We start from the raw sequence: 15,815 nt of genomic DNA on the forward strand, positions 1-15,815 counted from the left end.
CAGACCTCCAAATGTTAGAGGTAGAGGTGGTCATGGTAGAGGCCGTTATTCTGGAAAATATGGTGGCCGAGGTAATGGTGGCCACCAGAACGGCCGAGGTGATGGGCAACCTGTAGCCACTACATCACAACATAGTAGGGGCAACGGACAGACGGGTGAGAGGGCCCATTGCTACGCTTTCCCTTGGAGATCTGAAGTAGAGGCATCTGATGCTGTCATCACAGGTAATCTTCTGGTTTGTGATTGCATGGCTTCTGTATTGTTTGATCCTGGATCCACAATTTCTTATGTATCTTCCTCATTTGGTAATGGTCTAAATTTACATTGTGAATTACTTCATATGCCTATTCGTGTTTCTACTCCGGTGGGTGAGTCTGTGGTAGTTGAAAAGGTATATAGGTCCTGTTTGGTGAACTTTGTGGGGAGCAACACTTATGTAGATTTGGTTATCTTAGAAATGGATGATTTTGATGTAATTATGGGTATGACTTGGCTTTTTTCGCAATTTGCGATCTTGGATTGTAATGCTAAAACGGTGACGTTAGCCAAGCCTGGGACAGATCCGTTAGTGTGGGAGGGTGACTACACTTCCAATCCGGTGCGTATCATCTCCTTTCTTCGTGCTAAGAAAATGGTTAGTAAAGGGTGTTTAGCTTTCTTGGCACATCTCAAGGATGACACTACCCAAGTACCTTCGATTGAGTCGGTTTCGGTGGTCCGTGAGTTTCGGGATGTGTTCCCTGCAGATCTTCCTGGTATGCCACCAGATAGGGATATTGATTTCTGTATTGACCTTGAACCGGGTACTCGCCCCATTTCTATACCCCCTTATAGAATGGCTCCCGCGGAGTTAAGAGAGTTAAAGGCACAACTTCAAGAGTTGTTGAACAAAAGCTTCATTAGACCAAGTGCATCCCCTTGGGGTGCTCCGGTTTTGTTTGTGAAGAAGAAGGATGGGAGTTTTCGGATGTGCATAGACTACCAGCAGTTGAACAAGGTAACCATAAAGAACAAGTACCCTCTTCCTCGCATTGATGACTTGTTCGATCAGTTACAAGGTGCTTGTGTCTTCTCTAAGATTGACCTGGGATCCGGTTATCATCAATTGAAAATACGGGCAACGGATGTGCCAAAGACTGCTTTTAGAACCAGGTATGGCCATTATGAATTTGTAGTGATGTCTTTTGGTCTTACGAATGCCCCTGCTGCTTTCATGAGCTTGATGAACAGGATTTTTAAGCCATATCTGGATCTATTTGTGATCGTATTTATTGATGATATACTGATATACTTTAAAAGTAAGGAGGAACATGAAGAACATTTGAGAATGGTATTGGAAATGTTGAGGGAGAAAAGGCTTTATGCCAAATTCTCCAAGTGTGAGTTTTGGCTAGATGCAGTGTCCTTCTTGGGGCACGTGGTTTCGAAGGATGAGGTGATGGTAGATCCTTCTAAGATTGAGGCAGTGAAGAATTGGGTAAGACCTACTAATGTGTCAGAAATAAGGAGCTTTGTTGGGTTAGCTAGCTACTACCGCCGATTTGTCAAGGGATTCTCTTCTATTGCTTCCCAACTGACGAACTTGACTAAGCAAAATGTCTCATTTGTATGGTCGGATGAGTGTGAGGAAAGCTTTCAGAAGCTCAAGACTCTGTTGACTACTGCACCAATTCTCACCTTGCTAGTGGAAGGTAAGAATTTCATTGTCTATTGTGATGCATCCTATTCGGGTTTGGGTGCAGTGCTAATGCAAGAGAAGAATGTGATTGCTTATGCTTCAAGACAATTAAAAGTGCATGAACGTAATTTTCCAACTCATGATTTGGAATTGGCTGCGGTAGTGTTTGCATTAAAGCAATGGAGACACTATTTATATGGGGTTAAGTGTGAGGTCTATACGGATCATCGTAGCCTACAGTATGTCTTTACTCAGAAAGATTTGAACTTGAGACAGAGGAGACGGATGGAACTACTGAAGGACTACGACATCACTATTTTGTATCATCCGGGGAAGGTGAATGTTGTAGCGGATACTTTAAGTAGAAAGGCGGGAAGCATGGGAAGTCTAGCTCACTTGCAAGCTTCTAGACGCCCATTGGCTAGAGAGGTTCAGACTCTAGCTAACGACTTGATGAGATTAGAAGTAAATGAGAAGGGAGGATTGTTGGCTTCTGTGGAGGCAAGATCTTCCTTTCTTGACAAGATTAAGGGAAGACAGTTTGATGATGAGAAACTGCGCAGAATCCAAGATAAGGTATTGCAAGGAGAGGCTAAGGAAGCACAAATTGATGAGGAAGGTGTTTTGAGGATTAAGGGAAGGGTATGTGTACCCCGCGTCTATGATTTGATCAACACTATTCTGACAGAGGCTCATAGTTCAAGATATTCGATACATCCGGGTGCAACCAAGATGTACCGTGACCTAAAGCAACACTTTTGGTGGAGTAGAATGAAGCGTGATATTGTGGACTTTATTGCCAAATGTCCAAACTGTCAACAAGTAAAGTATGAACACCAATGACCCGGAGGAACACTTCAGAGAATGGCTATTCCAGAATGGAAATGGGAGAGAATCGCAATGGACTTCGTGGTTGGTCTTCCAAAGACGATGGGTAAGTACGATTCCATCTGGGTGATTGTTGATAGGTTAACTAAGTCTGCTCACTTCATTCCGGTCAAGGTGACTTACAATGCAGAGAAGTTAGCAAACTTTACATCTCGGAAGTGGTGCGATTGCATGGGGTTCCACTCTCCATTATATCAGATAGAGGTACGCAGTTTACTTCTAAGTTTTGGAAAACACTGCATGCGGAATTGGGTACTAGGTTGGACCTTAGTACCGCGTTCCATCCTCAGACCGATGGTCAGTCTGAACGAACGATTCAAGTGTTGCAGGATATGCTTCGCGCATGTGTGATAGAGTTTGGTGGCCATTGGGATAGCTTCTTACCCTTAGCGGAATTTTCATACAATAATAGCTATCACTCAAGCATTGATATGGCTCCATTTGAAGCATTGTATGGTAGGAGATGTAGGTCCCCCGTTGGTTGGTTTGATGCGTTCGAGGTTAGACCTTGGGGTACTGATCTTTTGAGGGATTCGATGGAGAAGGTGAAATCTATTCAAGAAAAGCTTCTAGCGGCGCAAAGTAGACAAAAAGAATATGCAGATCGAAGGGTTAGAGACTTAGAGTTCATGGAGGGAGAACATGTCTTGCTGAAGGTTTCGCCCATGAAAGGGGTGATGCGGTTTGGTAAAAGGGGTAAGCTAAGTCCAAGGTACATTGGACCATTTGAAGTACTTAAGCGGGTAGGGGAGGTGGCTTATGAGTTAGCCTTGCCTCCAGGGCTGTCCGGAGTACATCCGGTATTCTATGTGTCGATGTTGAAAAGATACCATGGGGATGGAAACTACATTATCCGTTGGGATTCAGTTCTGCTTGACGAGAATTTGTCTTATGAGGAGGAACCTGTTGCCATTCTAGATAGGAAAATTCGCAAGTTGAGATCAAGGGAGATTGCATCCATCAAGGTGCAATGGAAGAATCGGCCGGTTGAAGAAGCAACTTGGGAGAAGGAGGTCGATATGCGAGAAAGATACCCACACCTGTTTACAGATTCAGGTACTCCTCTTCGCCCTTGTTTTCCTTCTTGTGATCGTTCGAGGACGAACGATGGGTAAATTGGTATCTATTGTAACGACCTGTTTAGTCGTTTTGAGCAGCAGACTTCAATTTTGGAGAAACTGGCAGAAATGACGGACCCCACGACGGACCGTCATGGGCACGACGGACCGTCGCAGGGTCTCGTTTCAAAACACTTAGAAAATCTAAAATTGGGTACTGAAAATCGACTCTCTGAACTTCGTGATGGAATGGCAGGACGGACCGTCGCAGGTGTAACGGACCGTCACAGACCCTTCAGAGGGTTGGAATAAGAAAAAGAAAAGAACAGAAAGAGAGAGAAGGGAATCGATAGAGAGAGAGACGATCGAGAAGGGGAAACACAAAGCTTTGGAGAAAATTTGCTTGCTTGATCACTAATCTTCGGTGGAGGTAGGTTATGGTTTCTCTTACGATATTCGTAGTAAACTCTTAATAGCGAATGATATGTATTGATAATATTGTAAACCCTGCTATGTGCTTAATTGTATGTTTGCATTAACGTAATTATATAATTGTGATTATATAAGTATGATGAAGTTATTGAATCCCAAATCTTGCAAACCCTAATCTACTTTGTTAATGATGATGCCTTGGTATAAAAGAAGGCTTGATGAATGAAAGTAGTGAGATTAGGGGATCGGGTGCCACGTTCCGGTACCAGGATAGTATATGAAGATCGGAGTGTCACGTTCCGACACCAGGATAGAATATGGATCGGGTGCCACGTTCCGGTACCAGGATAGAATATGGATCGGGTGTCACGTTCCGACACCAGGATAGAATATGGATCGGAGTGTCACGTTCCGACACCAGGATAAAATATGGATCGGGTGCCACGTTCCGGTACCAGGATAGAATATGGATCGGTTGTCACGTTCCGACACCAGGATAGAATATGGATCGGCTGCCACGTTCCGGTACCAGGATAGTATATGAGGATCGGAGTGTCATGTACCGACACGAGGGGAATAAAGATAAAGAATCTTGAAAGATGTTAATATATTCAATCTAATGAACCTAATTTCCAAATGAGTATGATGAGGAGGCGTGAGTCCTCATTGATGAGCTTGGTGTTGTAACCAAGGGCTATGGTAATTGTAAATGCTGCATGCTAAGGATATTAGTTGATTTTATGATATTATTTGATATATACTGTTTTCTATTTTGAGTTGGCCGATGATATCTACTCAGTACCCGTGTTTTGTACTGACCCCTACTTTTATGTTTTCTTCTTGTTTATTTGTGGAATGTAGCAAACGTGCCGTCGCCTTCGACTCAACAGTAATTCAAGCCAGTCTTACTATACCGGAAATTCAGGGTGAGCTAATGCTTCTAGCTTGGACTGGATTTTCTTCTTCAAGTCTTGATGCCTTGAACTTCCGGCATGGACTAGCTTCTTATGTATTTTTATCTTTTAGAATACTCTTAGTTTAGTCATTTGATCGTAGATGTTCTTGTGGTGATGACTTCCAGATTTTGGGGATAATAATAGTTATTGATTTTATTTATGAGTTTAAGTCTTCCGCATTACTTTCTGTTTATATTATATTGAAATGTTAAGGTTTAGATTGGTTGGTTCGCTCACATAGGAGGGTAAGTGTGGGTGCCAGTCGCGGCCCGGATTTGGGTCGTGACATTTTCAGATTCAAGAAGAAAAATATGACGCAACAATTGAAATTGAATTTTTATGTTATGTAATTCATAAAAAAATCCACAATGGTGTTTCTTGCAGAAATTGTTGAAACCTATCTTGACCGAGGAAAGTCAACAGATCAGCGTACATTTTCATGTTGGTACATGAAGAATAATGTGTGTGTACCTTCTTCTCTTAACAAATTGGTAATACTAAATTAAGACGTTTGACGGAATATATAATTTCATAGAAGCATCATTCGTACACTACCATATGAATGGACAAACAAATCAATTCATACAAAAAGCATGAAATGAAATTCTAAGGTACTTTCATACACAAATCATACAACAGTAATATATCAATTTATCTATCAATTCAAACACCATTCAAATACTGTCATATAAATGGACAACCAAATCACAACAATAATACATCAATTTATATTTCAATTCATACAACATTTATACACAAATCATACAAACTAATACATCAATCCACCAGAATTCATACAATATTAATACATATTACAATAGTTAAAAAACTAATCTATGACTTTCAAACTACAAAAGAATACTCATATAGGACTAATACATCAATTTTCATACATCGAAATCATACATAAATTATACAGTTATAATACATATTATAATTGTCAAAATTTTACAATGTGACTATGAAACTCATAAATTTTTCATATACAAAACTAAAAATCAATTCATACATAATGCAATTGTCAAATAAAATTAAAAATAAAATTCATATAAAATACTAAAAAATCAATTCATACATAAATTATACAAATTTCATACAATATACGATTGTCAAACAAAATAAAAAATTAATGTCACCTACATATAACATTTTAATCAAATTTTAAATTAATCGTTTTACTGACCTTAACAACTTTTTTGGCTTTCTTTGTAGTTTGTATCTCTGACTCCTTTTTTGATGATGTTATTGCTGATCGACCAAGTTCAACAATGTTGATTTTTTTTATTTTTTTTATTTCATCAACAAAGTCAGAATCAGATTCTGAAGATGTTCGAATAGCTTTTCCCTTCCTCTTCTTTCTTTTCTTTGGAGACCCTCTTTCCTTTGCCTCGTTTTTTTTTTGTTTTTTTTAAGCTTCAATTTAGCAGAACTACCGTCTCTTTTTTAGTGGATTTGCGCGGTTGAGTTTGAGTCAAAATATCAAACGAAGGAACATGAAAATCATCAGATGATGACTCCTCAACCAATGTTCGACTTTTACGAGGTGTTCCACTAATTTTCTTCGACATTATATACGACCTTAACAAAAAAATACTTTATGAAGGTTCTAAAAACATACTAAATTGTTGAATTGTGTTGTGGAAGAGTACTTGTGGATCTTTGAGTAGTGCATTTGGGGAAGAAAGTGATATGTGAGGCGTGATGGGTGATGAGCGAGGCGTGTTAGGGAAGATGAATAGTGATCATGTATATGCTGTGATGGGGGTGGGTTATTATTGAACAACGGTAAAGTTAGTTGATTAAAATCAAATCTCTAAAATTTAGTTTTTGATTTCAAAAAGGTAACTGTACTATTAATATTAATTTATTATTTATTTTAAAAAAGGTAATGTAAACTATTAATACTTATAATCTGTTTAAAAAATTGAAGAGTTTGTTTTAAAAAAGGTAACTGTAAAAATAAAAATAAATATTTAAACATATTAATTTGTATTTAAATAATTACTTATAGTTTATTTTTAATTAAATATATTTTTAATTGATATGCTATAACTCGATAGTAATCTTCTATAAGTAATTTATTTTTAAAAAAATATATATTTATAACTCGATATATATAGCCTTGGGTGTTATTTTTATAATATATTTTATTATTTTTAGTAAATAAAGGCCTATAAGTATATGGTATATGGAGACACAGGCCCATCAGTACAAGCCCAAAGACCCAAATTGAATGCTTCTGACCTACAAAATTATGCCATACATCATTAAAAGTTGATTTTTAAATTGAAGTTATATTTATCAAACTGAATTAAATTTTATAATTTTGATATTTAATATATTTATTCAATAATCAATTATTAAATTATTAAATTCAGACTTTGAATACATAATAGATACTTAGGACATGCGCACACAAAATACATTATACTTTCAGTGGTTAAATAAAATTTACTGACGAGTTAAAAGATTTTCTCGATAGCCTAATATCAACCAAAATTATGATGGAACCCAAAATTCAGAGCTAGATTGTAGATCCATTCATTACTTACACTTAGTAGGCAATTTCTTTCAAAGATAGGGGCTTAGTGGTCATGTTTGATTGATCAAACACAACATTGAAAAAACAAAGAATTTTTAAATTTATAAATGCTAAAAAATATCGCAAATTTGTGTGACTATAAAAATATGTCCTCAATAAAGGATAAAATGAATAAATTATATTATATATTATTTTAAATACAAAAATGAGTTTCGCTTTGGAATAGACTAGTTAAAAGAAGTGGTGTCACATAAATGAAAATATGAAATAAAATGAAAATCTTGGTGTCAATAGTAAACTTTATCATTGTATAACTAGGTCACAAACGATTCAAGCCATGAACACAATTTTTTATTATAGAAATGTAAGATAAAATTATAAAATAATGTAATCAGATCTTTTCTCATATTCACGCAAAACAATAGAAGTGTTGTTAAGTGACACACGTTCAAACTCAAAAACGACCTCTTATATTAAATGTGATGACTTATATGTGCATAAAATCCCCAGTGTGGTGCGTTTCTTCCCAAACCCTACACATATCAAGAGCTTTGTGTGTCAAACTATACTTTTAATTTGATAAGTCTTCTATCTCCGCTAGATCAACTCTATATAAAGGAGGACCAATTAGTTGTATTTCACTTTATAGCCATAAATATTCAAATATAGCATATAGTTTCCACTCTCTTCAAGTGCCAAAATGGGAAGAATCACAATTGCAATTTTTTTCCTTTTTATCATTTTATCATCACTTTTCTTCAACCCAATTAGTAGCTCAAGGGATATTACTATTGATAAACCAACTACACACAAAACCCTCTTCTCCCAACAAAAAATGAGAAAGAGTGATTATTGTAGTGTTTGTGTCCCTTAATGTGGTTCTTGTACTTGTTGCATTGCAATTTGAAGCATTATTGTTACTTATGGGGTAATTTTATAATAATTGTAGCCAATAAATGTATGACTTCATGAATAAAATACTTTTGAAAACAGTCTCATTTCTGTCTTGTAATGTTACTTATGTTGTAATAATATAATAATTGTAGCCAAACATGTATGACTTCATGAATAAAAAATCTTCTTGTTCAGTTCGAAATCCTTAGAAAACATTTCTCAATTCTGCCTTCTCACGTATAGAAATATAGTCTGCATACAATACTCTATCTTGCATAGACCCTATTTATGGGATTACGTTGAATTTATTAATGTTGTTGTCATCATAAATAAAACCCTTTCCTTCTACTTATAATAAATGTTGTGCTCCCTCTCATTGATTTCTTCTTCAAAATTAAAAATATCCACACTACAACAAAAATAATCATTAGCGGCATTTAATTCTTAATTGTCGCTAAATATGTATTTTTAGTTGCAATTATCACTCTTTGTATATATCCCTAAAGTCTTTAGTGACATTGATTCTAATGACACTTAACTAATGTCAGTAAAGACTTTAATACTCTTTATTAGTTACATATTTAATTTCGTTAAAAAATATTTTTGTTATAGTGCCATTGCAATATATTGGTCATTTTTATTCTTGTATGTGTTTTATTCGACATTGCATCTTCATTTCCCTTATTGCTTTCTTGAGTTTAAGTTCTTTCCACTGATTGATATTTATTTTTTACAAAAACCTACAAGCAAGCCATCTAAAGGATATCTACATGTGATTATTATTGATAATAATTCAGAATTTTTTCAAACCACCTAAGTAGGGTAGATTTTTTTCGAACTTTTCGATCATTTAGTATTTATTAAAAACATTTTTATGATTATCTGTAAACAAAATGCACCAGTGGTCTAGTGGTAGAATAGTACCCTGCCACGGTACAGACCCGGGTTCGATTCCCGGCTGGTGCATATTTTTTTCCTCTTTTCTTTTTATAAGTTTCGATTGATAAATTTTGTTAGAATCGAAAAAAAAAATTTATAACTCTAATAAAAGATTATTATCTTTATTATTTAGTATTTTGTTTTCGGATTGTTAGCGTTAAAAATTCATGTATTCTTGAAAATTTTGGAGATTGAATGGTAATACGATGAAGGGGCTGGTGTCATTTAACATAACTTTATACAAAGTTAACTTTTAAATCGATATAATTTTTATTTCAGATTTTGAACGAGTTAAATTGTAATAGTATAGTGCATATGTTACTATCTGAATTATAAATACAAATTAAAAAATTCATGATTATTTCTTTCCTTGTACAAAAGGTTTTGTTTTTGGTAGCAAGTTTGCATCAAAAACATTTTTAAATCAATACTTATACTAAATTTTACTCACATTCTGCAAATAAATAGTGGGTGATATTATTATATTATACACCCACTGATTTAAATTCTTATCCCAAAAATTAAAATAAGAACTTTGAATATTGCTTCAATATAATAAATATGGTTGATTAAACCCATTTAAGGCTGGATTTTAGTTTACTCTTTTATTGAAATTGATGGTTGTGTTGTACTTGTCAACCTAATGTGGGTGGGGGGACTATATATAGAGTATGGTAGGCACTTTAATTGTTTATGAGATTTTCGAGTTTGATTTATGACATTATGAATAATATTGTTAGAATACCATTAAATATATAAAATTATTTTTTTTGACGAAAAGTATACTGAAATATTTCTGACAAGACAAAATATTCTTAATAGTATGCGTATTAAAAAGGATATTTTAGTTAGAAACACTTCTTCTGTAACAAATTTGAGATAAAGCAAATCTAAATTGATTGAGACCCTTAAATAAATATAAGAAATCAAACGATAATTGCAAAGAAAATATATAGCAAAATGATCAACGGGGTCATGAGATACATGAGCCTTTCGATGGTCACTAGAGATTTCAAATTGAAGCGATGACATTACTAAAAAATGTATTCTGATGAACGCTCTTGTCATAACATCGATAAAACTTTTAACTAGTACATTAATCGAAAATGTTATTTGATAAGTTAAATTTCAACAAAATCTTCCTAGACATAGTATAGTGTGAGTATGAAAGAAATCATGGTAAAAGTTAAGTCATCTGCAATAACTTTACACGAATACTGAAAAACATCGTAATAAAAACCGAATCATTTTTAATTATATTTACATAATACGATTTTAAGATTATAACTCCAATATTAATATCGAAAATCGAATGACATACTTAAAAAAGGGTAAGGGTGTGGGGGTTGGGGGGTGGGGTGGGGGTCCTCATTTGCTTTATTACTCCAATCTTTTATTACTGCCTTTTTGGGATAATAAGAAGCATGCACTGTAAAGCTCTCTTGGCAGACAATACTGAAAATTCCTCTAAAGTCCATATTTTGTTCCCTTATTGCGCCAGCTTTTTAATTTATTTTATTTTTCAAAAAAGGAAAAGGTAATAGATAAATAAATAAAAATAGTTTTTCAAAAAATAAATTTAGGAAAAAAGGTTTCCATATTTTTTTCCAAGTTCAGAAAAAAAAAATAGTAAAAATCTTATTTGTTTTAATGATACCATGTTTATTCAATCATCTAAAATTTTTATCTGTTATATATAATTATATTTTTACTAATATATCCATATATATAAGATAATATTTCTAGTTTAAGAAGAATTAACGATGCAAATAAATAAATACAATTTAAATTTTATTTTTTAAAAATAATAGAAAGTTCAAAATAAAATTTCGTAAATGTGAAATTTATATTTCTTGCTCTAATTTTTTAATTTTTTTTTCGTCACAAAAGATATGGTGTCAAAACTCACAAGTGTCACTACTTAATACTCCTAGAAAAATGTTTAATTTTTTAATCATCAATATTTATTTTGATCCTTTACTAATAATTTACACTTGGAGGTTGAGTTTTTATATTTTTTTAATTAATTGATTTTTTAAATTTTGAAATGTCAATTTTATTCATATGTGGTGTACAACCGGCCAAGCCGTCCACTTCATTTGGAGTTTTATATTTATTTAAATTCCTAATCATGTGAAAGCTTTGTGAGAATTATCTTAATTTTTATTATTTAAATTTAAAGTATTAATAAGATAATTGTCTATTTTTATTTTGTGCATGATGTAAAGGTGTTGGTCTTTTCCTTTTCAATCTTAGGATGACGTATATTTTAGGTACTTAATTAGTATTTAAACTTTACTAATTCGATTAATTTGAATTTAGTCGAATAGATTTATCAAAAGAGTAAAGAGTTTTCCATTCTTTAAAAAGATATATTTTATTATAAAAGTTTTAAATTCAAACTTGTTTATTATAGAAAAATTTCAATTATCCTATTATATTCGTCGCTAATCAATAGATACATAATTATTATTTAATCGTGATAAACTGAACATGAGAGTTGGTGTAAATATTTGGTGGCGATAAAGTTTTATCGTATTGTCATTGTGGTGTACATAACGAAGAAATCAAAACTTGAAGTTATAAGTTTACAATTCAAAATAATTTAAAAGTAATCAAATTCTAAATTTATAATTTGCACATAATTCATAAATCTTTAACATTACAAATATATAATTTGGATCAAAGCTAATTTATTAGCTCAAATCATAACTGAAGGTTAGCTTCGTTCTTGAATTTGCGCACCAATTGCATATTTATTAATATACACTTAATCATGTATTGACGATGACGATAGCTACAATCTATTACGACTTGGCGAATAATTTTGCTTAGTGAAAAGGTAATTTATTTATTTTATTCTTATCTGATGTGTGATATCGTATTAAAATTTGATTAAATTTAAATTTATGCCAAAAAATCTCATATATATTGAGATAAAGCATTTTCTAAAAAAGAAAAACTCCATATTTAAGGAGATTCAAATTCAAAAATTTTTAATTAAAAATAATGAAATACTTACAATTTTACTATAACCGTTGTTGGTGGATAAAAGTTTTAATTGTTGGAATGATTGAAAAAGGTTTAGTCAAGCTTATTCATTTGTTAAAGGAACTCATTTATTTAAATGAAGCTCTACTTTTCATGGATCAAAGTTTTAAATTCTAAGTCAATTAATTTGTTTTTCTTTTTGTCTTTGTTGAATATATATACTGAAGTTTGATATATATAAATTTGTGAATTATACAATTTATTTTAAAAGCAATTTTTAATATAATAATATTTTTTATTTTCAAAATTTAAATTTAAAATTGTTACTTATTGAAGATGAAAAAAATTCAATCATCATATAAAAAATATGATTAAGTCTATTTAGTTTACTTGAAATTACATAAAGGAACTTACTTTAATTTCATTTTACTATTTCACCACCTTTAATTTAAGGTTCCCAAGGAGTTCTAGATATCTTTTCTTCAACCATGTGCAATATAATAATATAAGATTATATGTATTGAGTATTTATATCAAATGAAAAATTTACATTTTGCATGTATATATTTTTTAATATTAGTCAAAATTAAATAATATGCATTTTCAGTTGGATTTATTGATCTTAAGGTTTTATTATTTAATCAAAACAACTGTAAATCAAATCAATTGGTGCATATAAATATTTGCGGAGCTTATTGTAACCTTTAGTTGTTTGTCAAAATATTTCTATGTTTGTTTGATTTTTCAAAATAAGTCTAATTGTTACTCTCTTTAATAATAACTTTAAAAAGAATAATTGATTGTACAATCATAATTATAACAAAAAAAAATATTCTTTGCAAATTTCTTTCACTTTTTTTTTTGGAGTATAATCATTTGATATCCGATTTCTATTGACCCAAATATACGCATATAGCAAACACTATTAAAAGAAACATATTTACTATCATGTGTTTTTTTTCCACAGTTCAAAACCTTCATCTATTCCGTCGTACTCTCTTATGATTGAAAGAATTTTTTTACCACAAAATTAGTCCCTCATTTAAATTTACAATTTAAATATTTTGATGTAAGAAAAACAATAACTATCCTTATAAGTTGCAATTATATGCAAAAGTGATTTGAAAATAATTTATATCTGTAAATTTTTTATTTTTTCTAAAGTTTATAATATCTTATTTAAAAGTCGTTTTCTTTAAAATCCATATAGATGGGCAAGGACCAAAAGTTGGTTGGATATCCGTTAATGGAGACCGACCACTTTTGGCCTATTCCAAGGTGTCTTCCAAAAATATTATAAATAATAAAATGTATTTTGGTGAATGTAAAATATATAAATTTGAAATCTTGAATCGGTCTTTAGAAAGTTTAGAGAAGCTTCATGAGTCGAGTTGAGACGGTAAGAAAATCTTACAATAATAAATAAGATAAGAGAAACTAATTATTCGATGGATATCAATATGTAGTTATGATGATATATGAAATAACTTGGGAAAAATAATCTGATATACCCTATTATCCTTTAACTTTGTCATTTGGAGCTAATATACCCGTATAGTTATACAAACGGCTCATATATGTCTTTACCCTTACAAAATGAGCTCACACATGTCTTTCATTCAACGAAAATGAAAAAAATAGTTTTAAATTTATATTTTTGACTTTTAATTTTATAAAAAAAAAAAAAGACAATATACCTCATAGCTGTCGTAAATGGTATGCAGATACCCTCTGTCATACTTTTGGGCATTGGTACAAATGTCGTCCAAAAACTAGAGCATATGTATCCTTTAGACAACCGAACATACACGTGTCATAATTTTATCCACCAGCCCGACATGTAATAAATATTGGATCGATGGATTAATTGTGTCACGTGTCCCTATTTAGTCTTTCGTTAGAGTGAATGACATATATGCTCTAGTTTTTTGATGGCAGGGATACCAACGTCCCAAAAGTATGACGAACGGTATCTGCATACCATTTACGATAGTTTGAGGGTATATTTGTCCTTTTTTTGCTTAAAGAAATTCATGTAGGGGTATATATGATCCTTCTATCAAAGTTCAAGGTGCGTTTTAATCTTTTTCATAGTTAAATTATTTTTGGACTTCTTTTTATTATCATTATTTTAGTTTATTATTCTTATTTTATTTTTTTCTTTCATTCTTTAATGTAAAGAAAAAAAACTAAAACTAATTTTTTATGACTATATTATCATTAAAAACTATTTTGTTGGCTATATTGTAATTTAGTTTTTCTATTTGAATTTTTTTTTGGATAATCTATAATAAATTTTACAAGAAAATTAGTGAAAAATATATAAATTTGACTATCAAAATAATAAATATAAATTAGTCATTAAAATAAAAAAAATTACAAATAATTACATGTGAGGAGGACTTAATATACCCATATGGAATAAAAAATTAAATTAAAATTAATTTTTTACTTTCGCTAAAAGAAAAAGATATATATAAGTCATTTATATAGCAGTAGGGGTATACACGAATCACTTTCATCATGAGTGATATATTAGCTCTAAATAATAGATATACATATTAGGTTCCTTTCCGAACAATCTAAACAATCTTATTAAGAATCATATTTAATCGATGAGGAATAAGCATATTTTCTAATATTATATGTATTTCGATTCCAATCCAACTATGAAAAAAGAAAAAGGAAGAAAAGAAAAGTACCAACATTAAAACAAAATTCACATGAAGCATCATGTGGAAGACCAATTTATTTAATTTTTGGAGTGAAGAAAAAGCATGTTTGTGACATTGATAGAGTTCCTATTTCATTTTAGGGGGAAAAAAAGAAGAGAAAATGACATAAACCAGCTATGTTTTTGTGTCTCTTATATTTTCTCAATCAATTTTCATAAATCAAATCCAAAACAAATTTTGAGAAATTGAATTTTCACATGATTTTGTTTATTTATTATGTTTATGTTTTTTTCCCCTTCCTTTCAAAAAATATATTTAAGTATACGGAGTCAATAATTCAAAGTAATGATAAAATTGATGTTAATATCACACATCATATTATATTGGAACGAGATGCTATAGAGGTTTGCATCCACTATTTTGTGTGATAAAAATGTGTCATCAAGACTTAAATGTAAGCTTTGATTAGATTAACTATATTGTATGACAAAGTGTTTGACCATTAAAGAACTCATGTCAATAAGATTAAAATAGCAAAAATGAGGATGATGAGATGGCTGTATAATAGAAGAGATACAATTAGAAATGACGAGATTCAAGACAAGATATGAGTGACCTTTTTGGTGTACAAGATATGAAAAGAAATATTGCGATGGTTCGAACATGTGCAAAAAAGATGTATAGATGACACATTGAGGAAGTGCGAGACTGACCATGAAGGGCATGAGGAAATGGAAAAGTAGGCCTAAGAAGTCTCGGGAG

General features: G+C 31.8%; 1 non-coding gene across 1 annotated transcript; it reads left to right on the plus strand.

Moving 5' to 3' along the window:
- Nucleotides 1-9,343: 9,343 nt before the first annotated feature.
- TRNAG-GCC (transfer RNA glycine (anticodon GCC)) lies at nt 9,344-9,414 on the plus strand. The gene has a single exon. It is a non-coding gene; the product is annotated as a tRNA-Gly (tRNA).
- The last annotated feature ends 6,401 nt before the right edge of the window (nt 9,415-15,815 follow it).

The sequence above is a fragment of the Solanum lycopersicum genome, chromosome 4 (assembly GCF_036512215.1).
Source record: "Solanum lycopersicum chromosome 4, SLM_r2.1".
In the NCBI taxonomy this organism is placed as follows: domain Eukaryota; kingdom Viridiplantae; phylum Streptophyta; class Magnoliopsida; order Solanales; family Solanaceae; genus Solanum; species Solanum lycopersicum.